The sequence below is a fragment of the Nasonia vitripennis genome (genome assembly GCF_009193385.2).
Source record: "Nasonia vitripennis strain AsymCx chromosome 1 unlocalized genomic scaffold, Nvit_psr_1.1 chr1_random0009, whole genome shotgun sequence".
Classification (NCBI taxonomy): Eukaryota; Metazoa; Arthropoda; class Insecta; order Hymenoptera; family Pteromalidae; genus Nasonia; species Nasonia vitripennis.
The window spans coordinates 648,528-654,527 of record NW_022279596.1 but is presented as its reverse complement, the minus strand read 5'-3'; positions in this window follow the sequence as shown (position 1 = coordinate 654,527).

Sequence of the window (6,000 nt, the reverse complement as noted above, 5' to 3'; positions counted from 1 at the left end):
CATCTCTGTATATCTATATACGAATATAAGCTGCGGCGTTAAAGCCGGTATATCGGGACTTGTTGCGCGTCGCGCTGATCGCATATGCCCATACACATCGATAACGTGTCCTTTCGATTTCAGTCTTTCTCCGCGAATTAAGCGTATACTTGTTTGCTCCTTTTGCGTCTCGTTTTGTTTTGACATTTTCATGCGGATACGTATCGAGCGGCCGCATTAACGCTCTTTTCATTACTTTAATGCCGCGCTCTTTCGCAATTTTAATGCGACTTTATGTAAGCGCCTATATTATAAAAGTGGATCTACGCGCGTATACACGAAGCTGGGCTTGGCGAATGAATGAATATTAACTTTTGAAATTATGAAATTCGAGGCAGTTATTCTTCCAGAGTAACAATCAGATTTCCTTGGAAAACGAGCGCGCCGTTCGCTCCCCGAGCTGTATTTATCGTTACGCGTGTCTGTGTTTATTATACGTTGGATCAATAACGAGATGATATAAGTTGATTAATCTCCCTCGCATGCGCTGTGCAACACTTCGTACTCGCAGCGAAACCGAGCGTGTAACTAGCTCGGAAACGACGTCGCGCGCTGCCCGGAAAAATTAAAATTGCATCGCTCTGCAGTAATACCGTATTATATGGTTTCCCTCTGCGTCGTGCGATTATACATCGATTTATTGCCGATCGTACATTGCCTCGCCGCGATTTTTTCGATATGACAATAATTTAGCATCGCGCGCGCGCACATGTTTGTACAAGGCGGGTAACTTTCTTAAGGCCGAGACCCGGAACATCGGTCCATTCTCTCTCTCTCTCTCTCTCTCTCTCTCTCTCTCCATATAAAAACGGCCGATTCGGTTTTCACATTCTGCGCAAAAGTGTGAATTTACTCTAATTGCGCGGCGCGAAAACCGAAAGGCGTTACATATACGAATTTTACGGCTCTAGAGCGTGTACTCTGCGCCGCGGCGACATAACGATTTTAAAGCCCTCGTGATCTCATTTTGGCAATTAATTCCTTCGTACAATCCCCTTCGCGGCGCGCGATACAATCTCTATGAATCCGGCGCTGCATGCGAGGACGCGATGAAAAACTTGTTTATGGTACTCGCACGTCCGCGGCGATTTACGGACTTGTTTTTCCATTAAAATTACGTCGCTGCAAAAACAAAAATGAATTCGGGCTCCGACAATGTTCGAGCGTTCGAGGAAGACTCTGCAAGCAACTTTGATCCCGACTCGAGTTTCACCTAAGCATGTAAATTCTACGAGAGAGAGAGAGAGAGAGAGAGAGAGAGAGAGAGAGAGAGAGAGAGAGAGGATAATGCAGCTCGTCCACGTGCATTTAAGCGCGCTTCTTTCGCAACTTTTCGGAGTTAAAAAATCAGCCGAAAAACTCTGGGAGTCCTCGGCGCGAGAGTACATCACGCACGGCGCGCGCGGCGGAGGGAGAAGCGGAGGACCGGCTCGACGGAGCAACCTCCCGATGCGAGAATTTGCCCGGGAGGTATAGGCGAGAGTCGGCTTCGAAAAAATGCGGGACGCCGCCGCACTGCTTTCGCCGGACGCGAGTAACGGTCCACCCACTGCAGCGCGGCCTCCGGGCCACATTATTCGGAGTTACAGTGGCAGCGCGCCTCGTCCTCGTAGGGATGCAGGACGACCCTGCTATATCTCTCGGCTCTTTCCTTCACTTACACGAATTTCACTCTGCTTTATCGCGGCCGTGTATGACTTTATCGCTCAATTCGACCGCGGCTGCTTTTATCGCTTCGCCTTTTTTCTTTAATGCGGTTAATAAACTCGTCGAAATTATCGCCCCGAATTAATTGAAATGGAAACATTTAAACTTTTAGCGAGTGCAGCCTGCGCGCGCGCGTGCTTTGCTCGATTTTCGCTCTTTTTACGCGTGTGTGCAGCCTTATCTTTCTCTCTCTCTCTCTTTCTCTCTCGCGTATTTAAATAAATCATTCGCGTACTTTTCCTGCCGTCTCACACGGACTGCGTATACACTGCAGCTAGTGCGAATAACACGACGAGAGCCGCGTCGCTGCATCGCGAGGGGGAGAAGACGCTTTTTACAGACCGTAAATAAGATGAGTCCGAGGAGCAACAAAACGACGCGCACCAACGATATTATCGGGCCGCGTGAAAGGCCAAAGTCAACAGGGCTCGTCGCGGTGTTTAATTTCGGGCGCAAAAAATCTATTTCCTCGTGACAGATATTATCACCTCTGGTGTGCCTCGGCTTTATTGAGCGAGAGCCGGAGCGGCAGGAGGTAGCAACAGCGAGAGCGCGGCGCATCGAACACATCCGCTCGTCCATTGTGTGCCGCGAAGATATACGGTGCTGGGGTTCACGGGTTAACCGCGCCCGCGCCGAGGATTAGGTCGTGTATGTTTCTCTCGCTCGTGTGTATGAAGCTTTTGAACGCCGACCCGGTGAAATATGATATAAATTCACGGCGAGAGAGGGAGCACTGTTGCAGCGGCAGCAGCTCGTGGATGTTGCTGAATATTGATGTCCGGGCGAAAAAGAATTATGTACGAGAGCTGCCTTTGCATAAAACGGAAATTCGTATTCTAACGCGCGCGCAGCTCTTTTTTCGGCTAAACGATTCGGCGCTCGCGCATCGCTCCGGGGAGCTCGACTCCTCGACGTGCTAAATGCTTTTGAATACATTACGGGTCTGTTAGCGGGCCGATTATTGGACATTAGCCTCGAAATTGAGGGATGTCGCGTCCGCGTTCGAGCGCTTTTTGCTCGTTCTGTAATTGCCCGCTTATGTAACTCGCGGAACGTTATACCCTTTCCGCTGCAGATTGCGGCAGGACATAACGCTGACGCGTTATTAATAATTCGCTAACCAGGTACACGCAATTAAGGTCGTGTACGCGGTACTCGCGTAATCGCGAGGGGACGTTATAGAAATCTTAAAAGAGTCCGTAAACAAGCGTGTATCGGCATCGCCGCAGATAATACCGAGTTCGGGAATTTTAAAACTCGGTGCACGCGCGCAATTCATAACGTCCGAGCTACAATAACTGTCGCTCTTTTCAACTTTACGCAAACAGCTCTGATAAGCGCCTGTTTTTTGGTGCAGCCGTAATGGACATCGCAGTATCGCGCGGTAAATTAGCTCCGCTCGTTTTAATCTCGTCCTATAGACTAGCGGTTCTCCACTACCCCGGCATTCGGGGGTCGTCGACTCGACGCGCAGGCGCCGGCGGGAGAAGGAGAACAAGAGCGCTCCCCTTGCACTGCATCGCGCGCGGCTGGAAAACAATAACAAACCGGTTGGCACACACGACAAAAGCCCAAAGCCGGCGGCAACAGGGGCCCGTATTCCGCGGAAGATCCCGAATACGAAATGCATTCCTCGGAACGCCGCCGCCGCCCCCTCCGCCCGCCTCCTTTTTCCGCTAAATTCGCCCGGCAGATAAATCGCCATTCTGGAGCAGAGCAGCGGCTTTCTTGCCTGCGGCAGCGCGCGGGCGTCTCCCTCAATCTTCGTCGCGGTCTGCCCGCGCAGCTCTTTTTCATCTAATTGATTCTCCCCCTTGTTGGCTAAATTTTCTGCCACTGCGCTGCGTCCCGGCAGCCTCTTCTCGTAGGAATCGCATTTTAATGACGCATAAGCCAGCTCTGCCCTGCCCTGTTCTGTTCTTCTTGCATGCGCTTTAATGCCTGTTCAATAATGCAGTCGGGCTTTTTCGAAATGCTCCTGCGGCCGCGACTGCTCCACGAGACACGGAACGAACCGATGTTCCGGCGGAGGCTGGGCGAGGGAATTTTCAACGAGATTCAAACGTTCATTACTCATGTGCCTGCTTAGAGGAGGTCGGGTAGAGAGGGCTTAAAAAATAACGTTATTCAATGCATGCGTCGATCAACGAGAGAACAAAAATAAAGGAAACGGGAAAACGGCTCTATATCTGCGTCGATTAAAGCGACATTAATATTTAACGACGTTTTAGTAAGCGCGATATGTTAAAATAAACACGTTTTATTAAAGTCCAGCCTAATTTGAATACGCGGCTCGAAAAATTGCGAGTTATTCGTTTTATCTTAAAGGCGGATAAAGCGGCCGCGGCGAGAAGTTTTATGTACTTGCAAATTGAAATAATTCCGCAATCCTCGTCGAGTTATTTGTTTCTACTGTGGCCTATGGGTTAACATAACGCATTTTGGCATTAATAACAGTGAAATTTAATAAGTAGCTCTTTCGTGATAAGGATTTTAAAATATCGAACCGCTACTTTAATTACCTCACTTGACTCTTGTCTTGTTGTGGTTCCGTTATCTCGCCGACAAGCTGCATTCGAATCGTGTAAAACTCGTGATTGAGTGGAACATTCGTGTGATTTGAGCCTGTATCGAATTAATTTTATCGACGCGTTAAAGTATCGCGTTGCTGGACTAATTAATTATTGTTCGAATAAAAAGTCACAGGCTGCAGCACAAAATATACACGATAATTCTTTATTTATGGAGAAAACGCACACCGACTTGCGTCGCTTTCACTATTGCAATAGCTGTGCTTACTTTTTCCGAGACTATTATCGTGTAAATAACATATACGAGTCCTAAATTACATAGGATAACAAATAGCTCAATCAAATCTAAACGGAGCCATGCTCTGCGCTCATTTAAGTAAAAAAGAAGTTACTCAACGTGTGGAGTTTGAATGTGCAGAACAGAATCCATTTTATAGGAGCAATCTTTTCAATTGACCACAAGAAAAAGTCAACCAGTCGTAGGTCACATACGAGAAAAACGTACTGCATGCAATCGTACGAATGCACCGCTCTTGATCGACGCCAAGAACGAATTTCGCCGTCTTACATTTCACAGAATTTTGAGATGTAATCGTCTTCAAAGTATATAGTGTGTTCGGTGCGAGTGAATATTTGTAAATCGTGAGACGCATATATTGACAAAGTGGAGCAGAGGGCATCGTGTGCCCATCATGTTAATATAACCAACAGCGTGTAAGGGGATCGTGACAAATTAGAATTTTCAAGGCACCGCCGTTGGTACTCCGGTACGCAAAGTGTGACTCTCGACTGGCGCATAAACAAGATATTACCGAAATTGCGCGTTATCGATCACTCGCACTCCGCACCTCCGAGTGCGGGAAAAGAGCGCGCACAAGCGGCCGAAAACACAGCATATCGCGTTGCAGCTCATTTCGCAGACTCGTACTCGCGCAAATAACGAAGCCGTGTTGCTCAACAAGCGCTTCGACGGAATCGGTTTGCGCGCGAAAAAGCGCGGGGAATGTCGTCGTTATAAGCTGTCAGCGGCGGCATCAGAGTTCGGCAAGAAGCGATCGGCGCCCTCGCCGGTTTCCCTTCTCCCCCCCCCCCCCGCGTTTTTGCGGCGGCAGCTTCCTCGTTGCCTGGAATTATTAAATTAGAAAGCTCGTGCCGTCGCGAGTTTTTAGCCGACAGGGCCCGTGAAATTGCCCGCGGCTATCTTTTATTTTATTTCCTCGATTTTCTGTATGTCAACGCTTCGGCTTTTTCGCACCGCGAGAGCCGCGCGCAGCGTCTATAATCTCCGCTCTGCTGCTGCAGCTTCATTCGATTCGACTTTTTTTAGATCGAGGTTGCGGCCTGACTTTCATTAGCGACGCGGCTTCTGATGCCTCAGTTTTGCTTCTACCGATCGAGCCTCGCTCCGGCCGATTTCACACGGTTACTCGGCAGCGGCGATCTAACGACGATGATGATGAAAATTGATTGATTGAGTCAAATGAGGTGCTAAGACTCGAGCCCTCTGACAAAAACGCGAGCGCGCGTGTGTAGGAGAATTCCCTCGGATTCGGCGCATCCGAGTAGGGCGCAGCTGTGCGCGGCCTCTCGGCTCCGGCAAACTGGTTTCACGGACTTTGATGATAATATTTATAAATTCGTTGTTGCGCGAGCGCCGCTGCAGCCTCGGGGCTTCGCACGCGGTCGTTTAAGATTTCCAGCTTTTTGCCGCGCGCGCGCT